This window comes from Pseudophryne corroboree, chromosome 1, assembly GCF_028390025.1.
Source record: "Pseudophryne corroboree isolate aPseCor3 chromosome 1, aPseCor3.hap2, whole genome shotgun sequence".
NCBI classification, from domain to species: domain Eukaryota; kingdom Metazoa; phylum Chordata; class Amphibia; order Anura; family Myobatrachidae; genus Pseudophryne; species Pseudophryne corroboree.
The window spans coordinates 98,255,884-98,274,898 of record NC_086444.1 but is presented as its reverse complement, the minus strand read 5'-3'; positions in this window follow the sequence as shown (position 1 = coordinate 98,274,898).

The following is a 19,015-nucleotide window of genomic DNA, read 5'->3' as shown; positions in this document are numbered from 1 at the left end:
TTTTCTCATGTAATAATTTTAAGTCACATTTCCCTTAGGTCAGTCATGTAAAAGACAAGGGCCTCAAACCAGAAATAACCAGTCTTAGCCGGTCTGGTAAGGGTGTGTGAGGTCATGCTGTGATGTCATAATGGAAACTGCCTATGTCAGGGCTATGCTGTTGCTGTCTCTTGCATATGCTTTCAGAGGCCTGGCACGGCATAGCACACTGGTAGAAGGTTAGTGACTGGACAAAGATAAGAGCAGCTTATTTTGAATCGTCGGCAGACGTTTAGCATGACTATTATAATATATGACTTACGACCTTGGGGATAGCATAGTATTGGATAAAAATAAAATCTCACACCTACTGGGACAGTGCCATTACTTAACATCCACAAGCGGCTGCAAATGGGCCATTGGAGATATATGAAGGGTGCTTTACTCTCTCTCTCTCTGTCTCTGCCTGCCTAAATCCCAGTGTGCCAGTGTTGCACGCTGATCCATTTTTATTAATATGTAGAGATGTAAGAGAATTAAATTGTGCTTTAATCATTACCTTTGTTTTTATCCAATACTATATACAGATGTAGCCATGCTGATCATGGCTACATCTGAGAGAAACGTGCACCCTCGACGCAGCTATGCGCACCTGTGCCTAGCTATGTCGAGTTGCGGCATTTGCCGCCCCCATCCATGTGAATGGGGCACACACATGTCTTAGATGTCCAGATGTACGCGGTGCGGTCGCGACTAACAAGGCGCAATCGCCTTAAGATGTAGCCACAACGAGAATAGCTACATTCGTACAGTTGTAATTCCTGTTAGCGTCAGAAATGAATGCTATGGTGGTTATGACTGTCCCCCTCATTCCCACTCAGGGAGTGTGGGGGGAGGGGGACAGTCATAACCCATAGGGGTACAGGGGAAACCACCGGTGGGCCCTACTGTCTGGGGGCCCACCTCCTCGTCTAGGGATCAGGTCCCGTCTGTGCACTTGAATTGTACATTATACATATTATCTACAGTGCATTGCAGTTATTAATCTGGTACATTATCATGCATGTACTAGCAGTATTTACTATATATATTTATCATGGGCCCTATACCATGTTAGCCAAGCCTCTGTGGCAGCAGGCCACACCCCTAAGCATGGGCCTTTACCTCTGCATTCCCCCGGTGGGCTCTCCATGCCCCACTCATTTCTTGCTCTCTTTTTTCACTCTCTAACCATTGACGTATAGGTGCGTTTTTCTCCTGCCGGGTAAATAGGTCAAGATATCAGATTTGAGGTGACAGATGGGAAGACTGGGTTAGGCAAGGTTAGTTGGAGGGCGGGTGGTCTGGGCAAACCAGGGACGTGCAGTCAGGGAAGGCAGGGGAGGCAGTGCCTCCCCTGTCGTTAATGATTAAAATAATATAAAGAAGATACTTATGACACATACTGTATTCTGTGTCATAAGTATCTCCTTTATATTAATCTAATCATTATCCCTGTTTAAATGTGTTTGGGAGGCACCGATCGTGGTACCTCCCAGTGTGAATGGGGAAGGGTGTGGGAGCGGGGGGCGGGGGTGGGCGGGGCCTAGCCATGGGTATTAAAAGTCCATTGGAAATGCATGGGAAAGCGGCACCATTAGAGGTGCTGCTTTCATACAGGGACGTGCTTTCAACCCATGAAAGCACACCCCTGTCAGTGAGGCCACAGTGATTGGCCAGAGGATCCGTCACTGGATCCGCTGCCATCACTATATGGGTGCGCGGTGGTGTGGGCATTGGTGGCAGTGAGAGTATTAGTGGCACTGCCATTCTGCAGAGTTTGGCAGCGGAGCAGTACCAATTTCAAAAATGGCATCTCAGCGTAATTTTTTAAATTCAAGATGGCAACCACGAGCCAATCACGGCTCGCTGCATCATCACCCCGGCGTCAGTCCGACGGCGGAAGAGCTCCTGAAGAAAGAAGACGCTGGAAGTCTTGGATGGCTTAAAGGCCGCCGCCTCCAGGTGAAGACCCTGAATAATAAACTTTTTTTTAAAGATGGTGTGGTGTTTTTATTTTAATATTTTCTTTACAGGTGGACTACAGGTGCCAGCGGGCCCTTTATGTCCCGTCACTGGATCCGCTGCCATCACTATATGGGTGCGCGGAGGTGTGGGCATTGGTGGCAGTGAGAGTATTAGTGGCACTGCCATTCTGCAGAGTTTGGCAGCGGAGCAGTACCAATTTCAAAAATGGCATCTCAGCGTAATTTTTTAAATTCAAGATGGCAACCACGAGCCAATCACGGCTCGCTGCGTCATCACCATCGGCGTCAGTCCGACGGCGGAAGAGCTCCTGAAGAAAGAAGACGCTGGAAGTCTTGGATGGCTTAAAGGCCGCCGCCTCCAGGTGAAGACCCTGAATAATAAACTTTTTTTTAAAGATGGTGTGGTGTTTTTATTTTAATATTTTCTTTACAGGTGGACTACAGGTGCCAGCGGGCCCTTTATGTCCGGACACGCTGGCACTTGTGGTTCTCCAAGTGCTATGCAAAAGAGCTTAACGGCTGCCGCCCACCAGGTGAAGACGCTGGAAGCCCTGGGAAGGCGGCAGCCATGCAAAAGAGCTTAAAGGCCGCTGCCTCCCCGGTGAAGACGCTGGAAGCCCTGGGGAGGCGGCGGCTCCCCAGGTGAAGGCGTCGGAAGCCCTGGAGAGGCGGCAGCCATGCAAAAAAAGCTTAAAGGCCGCCGCCCCCAGGTGAAGACCCTGACTAATAAACTTTTTTTTAAAGACGGAGTGGTGTTTTTATTTTAATTTTTTTTTTTACAGGTGGACTACAGGTGCCAGTGGGCCCTTTATGTCCGGACATGCTGGCACTTGTGGTTCTCCAAGTGCTATGCAAAAAAGCTTAACAGCCACCATCCACCAGGTGAAGACGCTGGAAGCCCCGGGAAGGCGGCAGCCATGCAAAAGAGCTTAAAGGCCGCTGCCTCCCAGGTGAAGACGCCGGAGAAAGACGACGGAAGCCCTGGGGAGGCGGCGGCCCCCCAGGTGAAGACCCTGACTAATAAAAAAATAAATAAAGACGGTGTGGTGTTTTTATTTTAATATTTTCTTTACAGGTGCCAGGGGGCCCTTTATGTTCAGACATGCTGGCAGTTGTGGTTCTCCAAGTGCTATGCAAAAGAGCTTAACAGCCGCCGCCCACCAGGTGAAGAAGCTGGAAGCCCTGGGAAGGCGACAGCCATGCTAAAGAACTTAAAGGCTGCCGCCCCCAGGTGAAGACCCTGACTAATAAACTTTTTTCTTAAAGACGGTGTGGTGTTTTTAAAGAAGAAGAGGAAGACAAAGAAGAAGAAGAAGAAGAAGAAGAAGAAGAAGAAGAAGAACAAGAAGAAGAAGAAGTAGTAGTAGTAGAACAAAAATAGGCTATATTTTGCTTAAAATAAAAATAGACATTTATTTTTTAAATATATTTTGCTTGAAGTTGTCTTAATAAATAAATTCTCTCAAAAGGTGAAGAAATGACACATACTTAGGGAGACAAATATATTAGGAGAGTTTAAAACCATGCATTGTTTATTCTACACAAGAGAGTACCATGTGAGGCAGCCATTTTGGGTCCACTACATAGATTACACTGTGCTATAAGTAAAACATGGCAGTAAGGCATACAAAGGTAAAATGAAAAGCAACTAACAGGACACCTAGTTTGCAGCTTATGTGAGCGGCCTAACAAGGATGTACTGCCTGCCGCTGTGCAGGTGTCGTCACTTCACCCACCTGTGCAACGCCGTCACAGACGATATCCAGATGCGTAGGGACTCCGCTCTCCGGACCAGGCACCAGCGCGAACACCACCTCACCGCGGACGACGGGGGTCTGGAAAGAGAGGGATATGCCGGTTGAGACGTACGCCCGACCTCCGCCTAGAGTACGGGACACGTCAGGGGTAGCCGCGACCTTCACCGGCTGGGCGGAAGGTCATCACTGGCCAATAGGCCTCAGCTACCCAATTCTCACACACTCGCACTCTCGCACGTTGTGTGGTGAGAGGGGGGTCCTCGCGTCCGCGAGCAAACCCTCCCGACCGGTATACAGGGGGGGGGAATGACAGACAGACAGGCACAGGGTGATACTCACTTCCAACTTGCGGGTCACCTTGATTGTCGCACCTCTCCGCTCCTGTTGGGGCAAGAAGAACAGCCTCCCTACCTGCAGGCTACTCTACGGCTAACAACGATACAGCCAACTACGCCTGCCTAAACAAACTAACTTAAACTGGAGGCCACTGGTTCTACCCCAATCAAACAGAGACCGGACTAATTAATCACGTTCACTACCCGGCAAGTCAGTGGAACAATTCCCCGGCCCAACAGTATACCCCGATTTACCAGTCCTACCTTCCAGATGTTGGACACCGGCCGGTGCCTTTGGCTCGCAATGAAGGATGGGGGTCTAGAGCAGACGGTGGCCCACTCCCGACGGCCGGGGGATGGCGACATGTGGGACGGGAACGTTACTCCACACTTCCAATCCCCTGGGCCATACACCGCGTGGGGCCGGTCGGCTTCAAACAACAGCCACTGATCCCTGAAGAGCTGCTGCACAGCCCACTTCCAGCCGGAGGGGGCGCAGGCAGGAGCCTGAATGAGGGGCGCAGGCCGGAGGCCTGGGTGAGGGGCGCAGGCCGGAGGCCTGGGTGAGGGGCGCAGGCTGGAGGCCTGGGTGAAGGGCGCAGGCCTGGGTGAAGGGCACAGGCCGGAGGCCTGCTGTGGGCGCAGGCCGGAGGCCTGGTGTGAGCGCAGGCCGGAGGACTGGTGTGGGAGCAGGCCGGAGGCCTGGTGTGGGCGCAGGCCTGGTGTGGGCACAGGCCGGAGGCCTGGTGTGGGCACAGGCCGGAGCCTGCCTACTGGGCGCACAGGCCGACAGGGCCTGACTCTCCCCGCAGGCCTAGTGCCTGTCCCTGGTGCTCTAGGGAGGGTTTATAAATAAGTGGAGGTGGCCCAAGGCCGCCTACCTGTCGCGGAGGGAGAGGCTGCAGCGGGGAGCTTCGTTAGCTCTTTTGCTCTCCACACGCTGCAGCACTCTCCGCCGGACTTCCGTCGCTGGTCGCCGTCTTCTGCCTTCCTGCTTGGCTCCGCCGACGTCTTCTCCCGCACCGCCGATGTCTTCTTCTGCTCCGCCGACGTCTTCTTCCGCTGCTCTGCCGCCGCCGCCGGACCCGCTGTCTTCCACTGGAGCTCTTCTCCCGTCGCCGTCCGCCGCTCGACTGACTGCTCCCGCTCCGCAGCGCCTCTTATATGGCGCTGGGAGCGGGCGGAGCTATGACGCGGCGAGCTCCGATTGGCTCGCCGCGGCGAGCTCCGATTGGTGGCCAAGGCACGAGCCCTGATTGGCTCGCGCTTGGCGCGCCGTTTGAAATGCGCCGCTGTGATTGGAGGGGCTTGAATCCTTTCGGATGCAAGCCCCTCCAGACTGGGACCTGCCCGCCGCGCCGCCGCCCGTCGCGCCGCCGGGGAGAAGGGGGCAATCCCCTTCACATTTCCCCCCCCTTTGTCCTTTGTGGTCCCCACAAAGCAAGAATCCGACCACACAAAGTTCGGGTCCGCGTAGCGAGGGCCCGGGACGCCCCTATTTGAACGCAGAGAGCGTCTTGGTAGGGGGGAGGCAACCACATCGGCTGGGGGTTGAGGCTCCGATGCCTCCTCCGGCCGATTCTCCTCGACCGGCGACCACCATTCCTCGTCTGACAGAGGGGCCGGAGCTTCCCAGGCAGGGGCCCCCACCCCGTCCTCCGCTACAGGGGACTCAGCCCCGCTCACCGGATCCAGGAACGGACAAGGTCGCAGCTTACTCCGATGTAACGTGCGCAGGCGTCCCGTCCCATCAGTAGACTCCACTTGATACACAGGCCCACCTGGGGCCAAGCGACGGCGCACAAGGTACGGGGTAACTTCCCACCGTTCTGACAGTTTCCCCCCCGGGCGAACCTCTCGCACCAACACTCGCTGGCCCACGGCCAGCGACCCAGGCTCGTGGGACCTCACAGGTGGATGCTGGTGGTCTGCGATCAGCCTCCCAGCCAACTCGCGCGCCGCCTTCAGCCGCAGGCGGTGGTCCTCGACCCATTCGGCAGGGGCGAGGGGCGTTCCCTCCTCAGTCCCGGACAGTTGTAAGTCGTGTGCCTCCCGTCCTGGTCGACCGAACAGCAAAAAAAAAGGGGAAAATCCCGTGGTGTGATGGACTCTGTTGTTATAAGTCCAGACCAGTTCCTGAACATGTTCGGGCCATCGCTGCTTCTCAGCTCGTTCCAACACGCGGAGCATCTGCAGCAGAGTCCGGTTAAATCTCTCGCAGGCGCCATTCCCCTGCGGGTGGTAAGGTGTTGTGCGGGACTTTTGAACGCCATAAAGCTGGCAGAGGCGTTCCATCAGCTGCCCCTGGAAACAGGCCCCTTGATCCGAATGGATCCGCTCGGGGCAACCGTACTGCCGAATGAAATGTTCGACGATCGCTCGTGTTGCTGACTCCGCAGTCTGGTTCCGGGTGGGGACCACTACCGTGAATTTAGTGAAGTGGTCAGTCATTACCAGGGCATACTGGTGTCCACTTACTGACTCCCCGATCAACACGTAGTCGATCATCAGCATTTCCAGCGGCCGACTGGTCCGGATCGTCTGGATGGGCACATGCTGTTCCTGCGGCTTAACTACCGCACACCTCCTGCACTCACGACATACCTGGTCCACGACCGCTTGCAGCCGGGGGGCGAAATATTGGCGTCTCAACCAATGGTATGTTTTATAGGGTCCCAAATGGGCCCCCTGCTCGTGCGCCTCTTCCACCACTGACCGCACCCGGGCTTCTGGCACGACCACCTGCTCAACAGTACGCATTTCCTGTTCCAAGTAGCATTGTCTCCGTAGGGTACCAGCGCAGACCCGCAATTGGTCCCAACGACGCACCACCTTCCTACAGAACCCGGTCAGCCCATCCTGCTGCCGGCGAGATGGCATATGACCCCTCTGTACCCACTGTCGAATGAGGTCCAAACCTTCGTCGGCCTGCTGTTCCTGTGCCCAGTCCGTCTCCGTGTACCTAAGTAAGGCAGTCTGGGCGTCCTGTCGACACAACTCTCCGCCCACGGGCTGCCGCACACGAGTGAGATCCGGCATTTCTTCTCCGCAGTCATCTTCTTCTCCACCAGGTTCGGGGGTTTCCACTGGAAAGCGAGACAGGGCATCCGCGTTGGTATTGCTCTTCCCCGATCGATAGCGAATCTTGTAGGAGAACTTGGCCAACCTGGCCACCCACCGTTGCTCCAAGGCGCCTAACTTGGCGGTCTCCAGGTACGCCAGGGGGTTGTTGTCTGTAAAAATATCCACGTGAGCGGCGGTCAAGTACTCCGCAAACTTCTCGGTCACAGCCCACACCACCGCCAGCAATTCCAACTTGAAGGAACTGTAGTTGTCGGGGTTCCTTTCGGTCTCTCGCAGGCTACGACTGCCGTAAGCAATCACCCGCTCCTGCCCATCCTGAACCTGAGCCAAGACCGCGCCCAACCACTGCAGACTTCCATCCGTGTATAGAACGAAGGGCTTCTCAAAATCTGCGTACCCCAACACCGGAGCCTCAGTGAGACTTGCCTTCAGTCGGTCAAAGGCCAGGTTCTGCGCTTCTCCCCAAGTCTCCAGGGCAGCTCTCTTCGTGGTCGCAATCCCTCGAAGCAAGGCATGTAGGGGTTCCGCAATCCGGGCGAAATCCTTGATGAAGCGTCGGTAGTACCCCACCAAACCCAGGAATGCCCGCAATTCCGTGACAGTGGTGGGCACCTTCCATTCCTGGACGGCCGCCACCTTGCTGGGGGTTGGGTACACCCCATCGCGTGACACCACGTGCCCGAGGTACTCCAAACTGGATTTCAACAGGTGGCACTTCCGGGGCTTGAGCTTCAGGCCGTACTCCTCCAACCGTTGCAGAACCCTGTCGAGTCGAGCAAAGTGTTCCTCCAAGGTCGCGGCGAACACGATGATGTCGTCCAGGTAAATCAGCAAGGCCTCAAAATTCAAGTCTCCCAAGCACCTCTCCATCATCCGCTGGAATGTGGCGGGCGCATTGTTCAACCCGAACGGCATGCGGCAAAATTCGAACAACCCCATGGGAGTAACGAATGCGGTCTTCTCCCTATCCTGGGGAGCTACCGGCACTTGCCAGTACCCACTGGCCAGGTCCAGGGTCGAAAAGAATTTTGCATTGCCCAGTGCAGCTAGGGACTCCTCAATCCTAGGGAGAGGGTAAGCGTCCCGGACGGTGCAACTATTCAACTTCCGGGAATCCACACAGAACCGGATAGTCCCGTCCTTCTTCCGGACTAGGACAATGGGTGCAGCCCATGGACTCTTGCTCTCCTGGATCACGTGGTTGTCCAGCATCTGACGCAACATGCTCTTTACTTCTTGGTACAACCGGGGCGGTATCGGCCGATACCGCTCCCGAACCGGGGGGGCGTCTCCGGTGCGGATCTCATGCTGTAGGTCCTCCGTATATCCGAAATCCTCTTCATGCCGGGAGAACACCTTCTGACGATTCCAGAGCATCTGGTCCAGCTTGGCTACGTCCCCGGCCGCGCACTCATCTAGCGACACGTCCATCTGCGTACGGATAATTGTACCGTTCCACTCAGGGCAGGCCCCCTCCTGCTCCTCCACTTGAACAGACAATGCCCATGCCTCGGAAGCCTCCGGCTGTAGGGAGAGTTTTCGCATACCCTGAATGCTATCCTCGTGAATCGCCACCACCTGAGCAATGACTGTCCCAGCCGGGACTCGGCAAAGCTGATCGGTGAGATTACAAAGGCGGACGGAGACCTTCCCCCCGGTCACCACCGACACGGTACGTGCCACCATCACTCCAGACCCTACCCTCAGCACATCAGTGGGCTCTACCATCACCTCCATGCCATTTAGGCTCTGATGAGTCCGTACTTCCAGAGGGATCAGGACCTCTTGGCGAGGTGGCAACTCCAGGCGCTGGTGGTGACCGACCTTCAAAAGACCCAGGTGCTCATCGATTGCCCCTAGGGCCCTGGTCCCCCGTCGCCCCACTTGTTGGAGAGCCTGCTGGATGGGGCGCCGGACTCCCAGATTCTTCCAATAGTGTGGCCCATTTTCCTGGAACAAGAGCTGGTCGAGATGTCGGAGTACATTCATCCCGAGGATCACTGGGCCATGGCTCAGCCCCGGGCTGCTGACTACCAGCAGCCCCTTCCTACCCAGATCTCGGCCACAAACCACCATTTCCATCCACACCACCCCCACCACGGGGATGGGTAGGTTATTAGCTGCCGTGAGGGTAATGAAGCTCTCGGACACCTCACTTTTGAGATGGGCGTAGTGTTCAAGGAAACAGGCCTCGGAAATGGTGGATACTTGAGAGCCGGTATCCAACAGGCAGGACTGGTCTTTCCCACCGAGGCGGCTGACTACCACGGGACACTCTCCTACCAATTCAGCCTGTTCGTTAATGGCTGATCTCCCCTCATCGCTCTCCCCCACGGGTGATCCCGTTACCGCGAGGGAGGTCAGTTTAACTGCGCCTCCGGGATTGCTTCGGTACAGGTCCGTGCAATATGCCCGTACCGATGGCAGCGGTAGCAACGAGGGCCTCGGCCCTCTCCCGGACGGCCGTCGGGGCCCGTGCTTCGTCCACGGGGCCGCCTGGTGTCCCGCTCACGGGACTCCGTGCCCCGCTGGTCACGCCGGTACACCTCCTCCCTCAGCTGGGAGACCTCTTCCCTCATCTCTTTGGTCACCCGGAGAAAGGCCTCTTTCAGGTCTTGCACACAGGTCTCTAATGGGTTGGTCTCCCTGCTAGCCACGGGCGCGGAGATCGGCTGCACCCACTGGGGAAAGACAGCGTGTGGCCCGTAATTGGCATTGCGGTCCCTGGCTACGGCGTCGATTTCCACCTGATGGAAGGTCAGGGTGTCATCCTGGGATATCTTATCCAGCATCACCTGCCTCAGGGGCACGTTCCTGAGTCCCATGGCGAACTGATCTCGCAATATCTGACTGGTGTTGGTGAGTGCCCCAAACCCATTGGGGTCTTTCCGACGTACTTCTCCCATCATCTCCTGGAGGGCGTTGGCATACTGGGGAATGGACTCGTCCTCCCTCTGGAACCGGCCAAACAGACGCTGCCGGAGGGTCCCCGCCGAGGAGGTGTCCCCATAGATATCCCCCAGGATACTATAGATCTCCTCCAGTTCCTCGCGTTCATCGTCGGGTCGTAAAAGAATCGTCCGACGAGCCTCGCCTTCCAGAGAATTCAGGGCGAGGGGCACCTGCAGGTCGTCGGGCACCCGATAGATGAGAAACGTCGCCTCTAGTCGGGCCTTCCAGTCCTCTAAGGTCATATTGCGACTGTCGTAACGGGGTAGGTGGGCGAGGGCTGGTCCGACGTTGAGTCGACGCGATGACCTTCGTCGCTCGTCATCCGTTCCCCTCGGTACCACATCAGTGGAGCTGGCAGTCGAGCCTCTCCGAGTGGGTAGTTTCGGCACATCTGTCCATGGCTTCTCGGCTGTGGGTAGTGACTGATCTCCGTCCATCCTGCCGACTACGCCAAATGTGAGCGGCCTAACAAGGATGTACTGCCTGCCGCTGTGCAGGTGTCGTCACTTCACCCACCTGTGCAACGCCGTCACAGACGATATCCAGATGCGTAGGGACTCCGCTCTCCGGACCAGGCACCAGCGCAAACACCACCTCACCGCGGACGACGGGGATCTGGAAAGAGAGGGATATGCATGTTGAGACGTACGCCCGACAGACAGGCACAGGGTGATACTCACTTCCAACTTGCGGGTCACCTTGATTGTCGCACCTCTCCGCTCCTGTTGGGGCAAGAAGAACAGCCTCCCTACCTGCAGGCTACTCTACGGCTAACAACGATACAGCCAACTACGCCTGCCTAAACAAACTAACTTAAACTGGAGGCCACTGGTTCTACCCCAATCAAACAGAGACCGGACTAATTAATCACGTTCACTACCCGGCAAGTCAGTGGAACAATTCCCCGGCCCAACAGTATACCCCGATTTACCGGTGCCTTTGGCTCGCAATGAAGGACAGGGGTCTAGAGCAGACGGTGGCCCACTCCTGACGGCCGGGGGATGGCGACGTGTGGGACGGGAACGTTACTCCACACTTCCAATCCCCTGGGCCATACACCGCGTGGGGCCGGTCGGCTTCAAACAACAGCCACTGATCCCTGAAGAGCTGCTGCACAGCCCACTTCCAGCCGGAGGGGGCGCAGGCAGGAGCCTGAATGAGGGGCGCAGGCCAGAGGCCTGGGTGAGGGGCGCAGGCCGGAGGCCTGGGTGAGGGGCGCAGGCTGGAGGCCTGGGTGAAGGGCGCAGGCCTGGGTGAAGGGCACAGGCCGGAGGCCTGGTGTGAGCGCAGGCCGGAGGCCTGGTGTGGGCGCAGGCCGGAGGCCTGGTGTGGGCGCAGGCCTGGTGTGGGCACAGGCCGGAGGCCTGGTGTGGGCACAGGCCGGAGGCCTGGTGTGGGCACAGGCCGGAGCCTGCCTACTGGGCGCACAGGCCGACAGGGCCTGACTCTCCCCGCAGGCCTAGTGCCTGTCCCTGGTGCTCTAGGGAGGGTTTATAAATAAGTGGAGGTGGCCCAAGGCCGCCTACCTGTCGCGGAGGGAGAGGCTGCAGCGGGGAGCTTCGTTAGCTCTTTTGCTCTCCACACGCTGCAGCACTCTCCGCCGGACTTCCGTCGCTGGTCGCCGTCTTCTGCCTTCCTGCTTGGCTCCGCCGACGTCTTCTCCCGCACCGCCGATGTCTTCTTCTGCTCCGCCGACGTCTTCTTCCGCTGCTCTGCCGCCGCCGCCGGACCCTCTGTCTTCCACTGGAGCTCTTCTCCCGTCACCGTCCGCCGCTCGACTGACTGCTCCCGCTCCGCAGCGCCTCTTATATGGCGCTGGGAGCGGGCGGAGCTATGACGCGGCGAGCTCCGATTGGCTCGCCGCGGCGAGCTCCGATTGGTGGCCAAGGCGCGAGCCCTGATTGGCTCGCGCTTGGCGCGCCGTTTGAAATGCGCCGCTGTGATTGGAGGGGCTTGAATCCTTTCGGATGCAAGTCCCTCCAGACTGGGACCTGCCCGCCGCGCCGCCGCCCGTCGCGCCGCCGGGGAGAAGGGGGCAATCCCCTTCACACTTACGCAGTAAGGAAAATGGTCTTACTCTATAATTGCTTTTAGATATCTTTCTCCTTTATATCTATTTTAAAGTGAGCTGAGGGGAAAATAGCAATACAGGGTCCAGTTACATTATAAAATAATTAAAAAAAATTCTCTGACCAAAAAATAAAAATGTATAATAATTCTCCAACACTCTGAAGATAGTAAGCTCATACTGTGAATTGCATAAAATATTTCTATGAACCCCACTTAATCACTGTTACACACTGGTTCTCACTGAGCGGAGGCTGAGATGAGAGGGGTGTTATTCGGCAGGATCACTGGAAGTCAGCAGCCATCTTGGTACAGGGAGTGAAGCCTTCCTGAAGGAACAGTATGGAATCTGTGCAGTAGTGCTCTCCCCTTTCAACACTTTTTATATACAAATAGGATAATAATGCTAAAACTCCCACATAGTCATCTAAATGGGATGTAGTCACCATCCCGGCGGTCAGCTTACCACCACCGGGATCCCGGCCACCGAATGCAGTCAGTGGGGCCAAGGACTATTCCCACTAGTTGGTGTCCATGACACCCATAGAGAGGGAATAGAACCTGTGGCAAGCGCAGCAAGCCACCAAGCTCGCAGCGTGAAGCCCACAGCAAGGGGCTTCATTTTGCTTGCCCCTCTCCCGGCATTCTGGCAGTCAGGATACTGTCATCGGTATGCTGACCACCAGGATCCCGGCCGCCGGTCAACAACGCATCTGAATTATTACTTGTGCCTGGTGTAGGATTTTCAAATATGTGTAGTTTACTGTATACAAGGATATAAAACCTTAAAGGAACTGAGATCTAAGGTGTATTACATGTAGTTATAAAAATAAGTTTATTTTATGGCAGTAGTTTCCATACAGGGGGCCGTGAGACCCTGGGGTTCCTTGGGAAAGGTGGGAAGGGGGGGATAGGGGAGGCCTTGCAGTGCTGCTGTAGTTTGGTGGTCCATGAACAATTCAAATTGCTTATACTGAATTTAATCGGCAAAACCAGTCCTTCACCACATAACTGAACCTAAGGTTAACATATTATAAACACTATTTACTTCATTTTATATTTTTTTCTAAATTTCTCACTAAGAAACTATGGTCTTGGGGTGCCATGACAGAAATTCTGAAACTCTAGGGCAGGGGTGTCAAACTCGCAGCTCCTACCGTATCCTTTTGTGGCCCGCGGGCAGGGGTCCTTTTGCGGCCCAACCACCTTGTGTTAGGCGCCGGGGTCCGCTTGTCTGCGCGGCCCGGCGCCTAGCAACTAGAGACGCCGTGCGCGTACAGCCGCCGGCTCCCTAGCAACGCTAGACGCCGGGCGCGCTGAGCCGCACGGACCCTAGCAACGGGGACGCCACTGGCGGACCGCGTTCCCCGTTGCTAGGCTTTAGGAAATTAAGATATTCACCTGCTCTCTGGCCGTGCAGCAAGGCAGCTGCACAGCATTTTATTCTAATCAGCCTTTAGCAGCTGATTGGAGGACTCCTTTTTAAATACACTCCCAGGGCTTCTCACAGACGCCGGTAATAGCTTCCTGCATGCTGCCTTTGTTTGCTGAGAGTCTGTTTCCAGCCCTGCTGTATCCGGTCATTCCAGTCCTCAGAAGTCCGGTATTCGGGAGTTGTCATCTCATCCCAAGAGGTCGTTTGGTTCCCTGGAGTCCTGACTGATCACCGTTTTATATCCAGTGGTGTTCGTGAGTTGCGGCTCTGCCGTGTGTTGCGGCTCAGCAGCTTTACCTTTTATATTTTGTGTTTGGAGCATTTGCGGAGGGTTCCGCTTCCACAAGTCCTCTCTGGTACTCGGCGGTGCCGGGTAGGAGAATTGGACAAGTGGATATTTTTTTTTTTAACAATTTTCTTTATTCACACCAAGAGAGACTGAAAGGTCAACAACATGTGGTACAGAAAGCAATGGCATAATAAAGTGTATACAACAGTCCTCAAGACGTCAGTTTTCCAATTATTTTGTATATAATTAACATATAAGCAAAATATCTCCTCGAGACAGGAGCGCAACATGGGGGGAATGGGAGCATCAGAAGGTAACATGGAAGTAGCTAGGGGGGACAGAGAGGGAAGGAAGAAAGAAGGAAAGAGGGGATAGGGGGGACAACAAATCCGTTCTAAATGACATTGGATCTACGATATCGGGGTTATCTGCATTACTTATAGGCAATATAAACATTTCACATACAATGGGCATACCTGTATATCATGAAGCAGTGCAGAGATAGTCAGGCCCCAAGATTTCGAGGCGGCGTCCGGAGGGAGGACCCGGGTGCGACCCACTCGGGGGACAATGAGATGGGACTAAAGGCCAGGATTGAATCCTAGGTTGAGGGGGACCGCGTATTTAGCCAAGGACCCCAGACTAATTCAAATCTGAGGGGGCAGTCATGCAGGTAATAGGTGATTTTTTCCATATTGGCTACAAACCATATATGGTTGTTCAGGGCAGGGATCGTGGGTGGAGCGGTGTTTTTCCAGTTTTTAGCTAACAAGGATTTAGCCGCTACTAATATATGGGAAAATAATTTATTCAGTAGGGGGTCTAGGTCTGGGTGTGGCCGGGCCAGAAGAAACATCCATGGGTCTAGTGTAAGCTTAAGCCCTGCCAGGGAGTTTAAGATGTCGAGCACTCCTCTCCAGTAGTTAAGGATACGTGGGCAGGTCCACCAAATATGGAGGAGAGTACCCCGTAGGCCGCATCCCCGCCAACACACCGGGGTGGCAGAAGGAAACATTCGCGATAGTTTGTCAGGGGTATAATACCACCTGTAATATAATTTATAGGAAGTCTCCTTGAGTCGGGTCGAGATTGAGCTTTTAGCGATTCCCTCCCGAACTTCCTCCCAACAGGTTTCGTCGGGGGGGGGGCCCAAGTCCCTCTCCCACTCCCGTTCGTGACGGGTCTGCGGCCCGGAGGAGGTCTCAACCAACAGGGTATATATTTTCGAGATTAGGCCTCTGCTTATGGGTTTTGCAAGACATAAAGACTCATAGGGTGTAAGGTCCCGCTGGGCGTCGGCCTGAGGTAGGGATAAAAGGAAGTGACGTAGTTGGAAGTATTCAAAGAAGGGAGGGGACAGTGAGGGGAATTTGGACTTGATGGCATCTATTGACATCCATTGACCTTGAAGGGATAGGTCGTGGACCACAAGGATCCGGGCATTAAACCAGGATGTAAAGTTGCGGGGAGAGATCCCAGCGGGGAAGTCTGGGTTATCCCAGAGGGGTGTAAGAGGGGAGTGTGGGGAAGATAAGCAGTATTTCGTAATAGACTTGTGCCAAGTAGATAGGTGAAATTTAAGGGATGGTGACATGTCTCTAAGGGCCAGTCGGTGTGGTTTGCCCAGGCCCCATATCGAAGCCAGTGAACGGAATCCCATAGATAGTGCGGCGAGGTCAACCCAGGCGATACTGCCACGGGGTGCAAATGAGGCCACCATTTGACTGAGATGACTGGCCAGGTAGTAGAGTTTGATATCGGGGAATCCTCGACCACCCGCATTGCGGGGAAGTCGGAGTACATTAAGGGCAATCCGAGGGGGTTTGTCATTCCAGACAAACTTCACAAATGAGGCCTGGGCATCCCTGAGGACCCTCTCCGGGACCCTCACAGGCAGGGTCTGAAAGAGATATAAAAGTTGTGGCATAACTGACATTTTAAGGGCAATTATCCTACCCAGCCAGGATATAATGTGCGTCCTCCATCTTATCAAATCTGATTTGATCTTGTTCAGTATCCGTGGAAAATTTTCAGAGTATAGGGAATTATAGTGGGAGGTAATAAAGACTCCCAGGTATTTGATCTTATTGGTTTGCCAACGTAAGTCAAAGGAGGACTGTAGAGAGCGCCTAAGGTCTCCAGGGACATGAAGCAGCATGGCTTCTGATTTAGAGTAGTTTATTTTATATCCCGAGAGGGAACCATATTCCTCTATTATCCTGTATAGGGCGGGTAGGGAAGACTGCGGTTGGGTTAGAGAAAGAAGGACATCATCGGCAAAGAGGGAGATTTTGGACTCCTGTGAGCCCATCTGCACTCCCCGAACACTGTTTGATTTCCTAATCATAGCTGCTAGTGGCTCAATGACCATGGCAAACACCAGGGGCGAGAGAGGACAGCCCTGTCTAGTTCCATTAGTCAATGGGAAGGGGGGGGACAATATCCCGTTGGTAAGAACTTTTGCTATCGGAGAGGAATAGAGAGCTGAGATCCCAGTCAGAAATTTCGCCGATATCCCAAACGCCTGAAGAGTCTGCAGTAAGAAGGGCCAAGAGATGCGATCGAACGCCTTCTCAGCATCAAGAGAAAGTATAATAGATGGAGTTTGTCTGATATTCAGTAGGTGGATAGTGTCGATCGCTTTTCTAGTGTTGTCTCTGGCCTGGCGTCCTGGTATAAATCCCACTTGGTCATAGTGAATCAATTCAGGTAACACACTGTTGAGGCGAGTGGCCAGGATCTTTGCATATATTTTAATATCAAGATTTAGTAGGGAAATGGGGCGGTAGCTTGCGCAATTTCGCGGGTCTCTACCCTCCTTATGTATAACTATTACTCTGGCCTCCAGCATGGTACTAGGTAGTGGGGCTCCCTGTAGGACTGCATTAAATAGTACCCGTAGATGGGGGACCAACAAGGGGGCAAATTTTTTGTAATATGAGCCCGTAAAGCCGTCGGGGCCTGGGGCTTTAGAAGATTTAAGGTTTCTCAGGACGGCTGTTATTTCCTCCTCCGTGATATCTCTGTTCAAGTCTGCCGCATCAGTGGCCGATAGTTGGGGGAGGTCAGCTTGTCGGAGAAATTCTGAGATTAACACATCAGGGGGGTTGGGGCTTGGGGCCTTGGGGTTTAAGTTATATAGTTTGGTATAATAATCCCGAAATTCTCTGTTTATACCTCCTGGGTCATATGTAAGGACCCCAGAGTCAGACTTTACCGCTAAAATATTGTTACGAGAGCTTTGTGCTCTAAGGCGAGATGCCAGGATTCCGTCAGCTTTGTCGCCTTTCTCGTAGAAGGTCTGGTTAAGCCTCTGGAGAGTCTTCGCCGTGCGTTCCGACAGAGATAGTGACATTGCATTCCTAGCCTCTAGCAGGGGTTCTAGGTTAGATATGGTGGGGGAGAGTTTGTGTTGACGTTCAAGGGTCTGGAGTCTCGTGGAGAGGGAAAGGAAACTGAGCTTCTGGGATTTTTTAAACCTAGCCGTCTGGCTTATTAGATGGCCTCGTAAGACAGCTTTGTGTGCTTCCCACAGAGTAGTCGGGGATATCTCCGGGGCGTCGTTGAGAAGGAAGTATTCGGTCAGGCAGTTCTTAATTTGAGAGGTGACTTCTTGGTTATGTAAGACGGAGTCGTTCAGACGCCAGGAAACGGGGGGGGGTCGCGGGGTGATGGATTGAAGTACGGCTATGATCGGGCAATGGTCCGACCATACCATAGGGAGGATACCAGCGGATTTCAGTTTTGGGGATATATCCCGGCTGAGTAGGATCATGTCAATTCTGGAGTAGGTTGTATGTACCGGGGAATAGAAAGTGTAGTCTCTAGTCAAAGGTTCAGATATCCTAAAGGAATCGAATAGCAAGTGGGTTTTTAAAAGGTCTAGTAGGGCAAGGGATGCCAGCGTCGGGCGGGGGTGGCGAGGGGGCCCATGCCGTGGAGGGGATGATCTATCTAAAGAGGCATCTAGCACCTCATTAAAATCTCCAGCCATAATAACCTCTCCTCGGCCGAGACTAGTTAGTTGCGCGCTAATTCTCCTAAAAAATGTAGCTTGGTTTTGATTTGGTGCGTATATGTTAATTAGAGTGCATAGGCTATCATTCAGCTTCCCCACTAAGATAAGCCATCTACCTGCTTTATCTGCATGACTGTCCAGCAGCTCAAACGTGAGGTGGGCAGCTATCAAGATGGAAACCCCCCTCTTCTTATGTGTGGCATCGCATGCGTGGAACGTGAGTGGGTAAGCTTTGGATTTTAGGTCAGGGTGTAGGGATTTCTTAAAATGTGTTTCCTGAAGGAAGACTAAATCTCCCTTGGACTGCTTAAGGGAGAGAAATAGTTTAGTGCGTTTATGGGGGCTATTCAAACCTTTAACGTTGTGTGAGTAGACTTTAAGAGCCATGTCCTACCGGGTCTCGAAACGCTTCATCTCCTCCCTCCGGAAACCGCATCTCTACAGAGAGCCAGAACAAAAACATTAAAGGTGTATGCAGATTCTGATTGGTATTTATGCATGGACGGACAGAGGGGAAGAAAAAGCCTAGAAATTGGGATAGTGATAGAAACAGGGAAGACAAAACGAAGGAAAGACAGGGAAGAGAGGGGGGTTGGAGACCAGAAAAAACGGTATCTGGCCATATGTGCCGGTCAAGGGGAAACCATAGGGGGTCACCAAGTGACAGCGACCGGGCAAGGGTATAAGACCCAATTGTGGGGACGCGGCCTGGCCGAGCCAGACGCATCAAGTGTTGTGGGCACTCATCTCAGTGCCCCGAGTCTGGGAATCTACGCTTAAAAAGATAAATGCGTAGGCATCCGTTCCCCATCTCCACCCTCCCCTGGGTTATCTAGCCATATACCATCGGCCAGCTTAAATTGCCATATCTAGATGACGGTGCAATGGATGCGGGGAGGTGAAACCCTATTTAGGGTGAAAGCAGGAGAAAGCCACGCCTGAGAGAGACAGACATACAGTTAAACAATGTAGAATAGAAGAATAAGGCAACTTTTAGACTAGGCTGTCCTCAGGGGTCTCGGCCAACGGAGGCGGACTTCCGCGCTGGGGGGACCCGTGTCCAATCACGGTT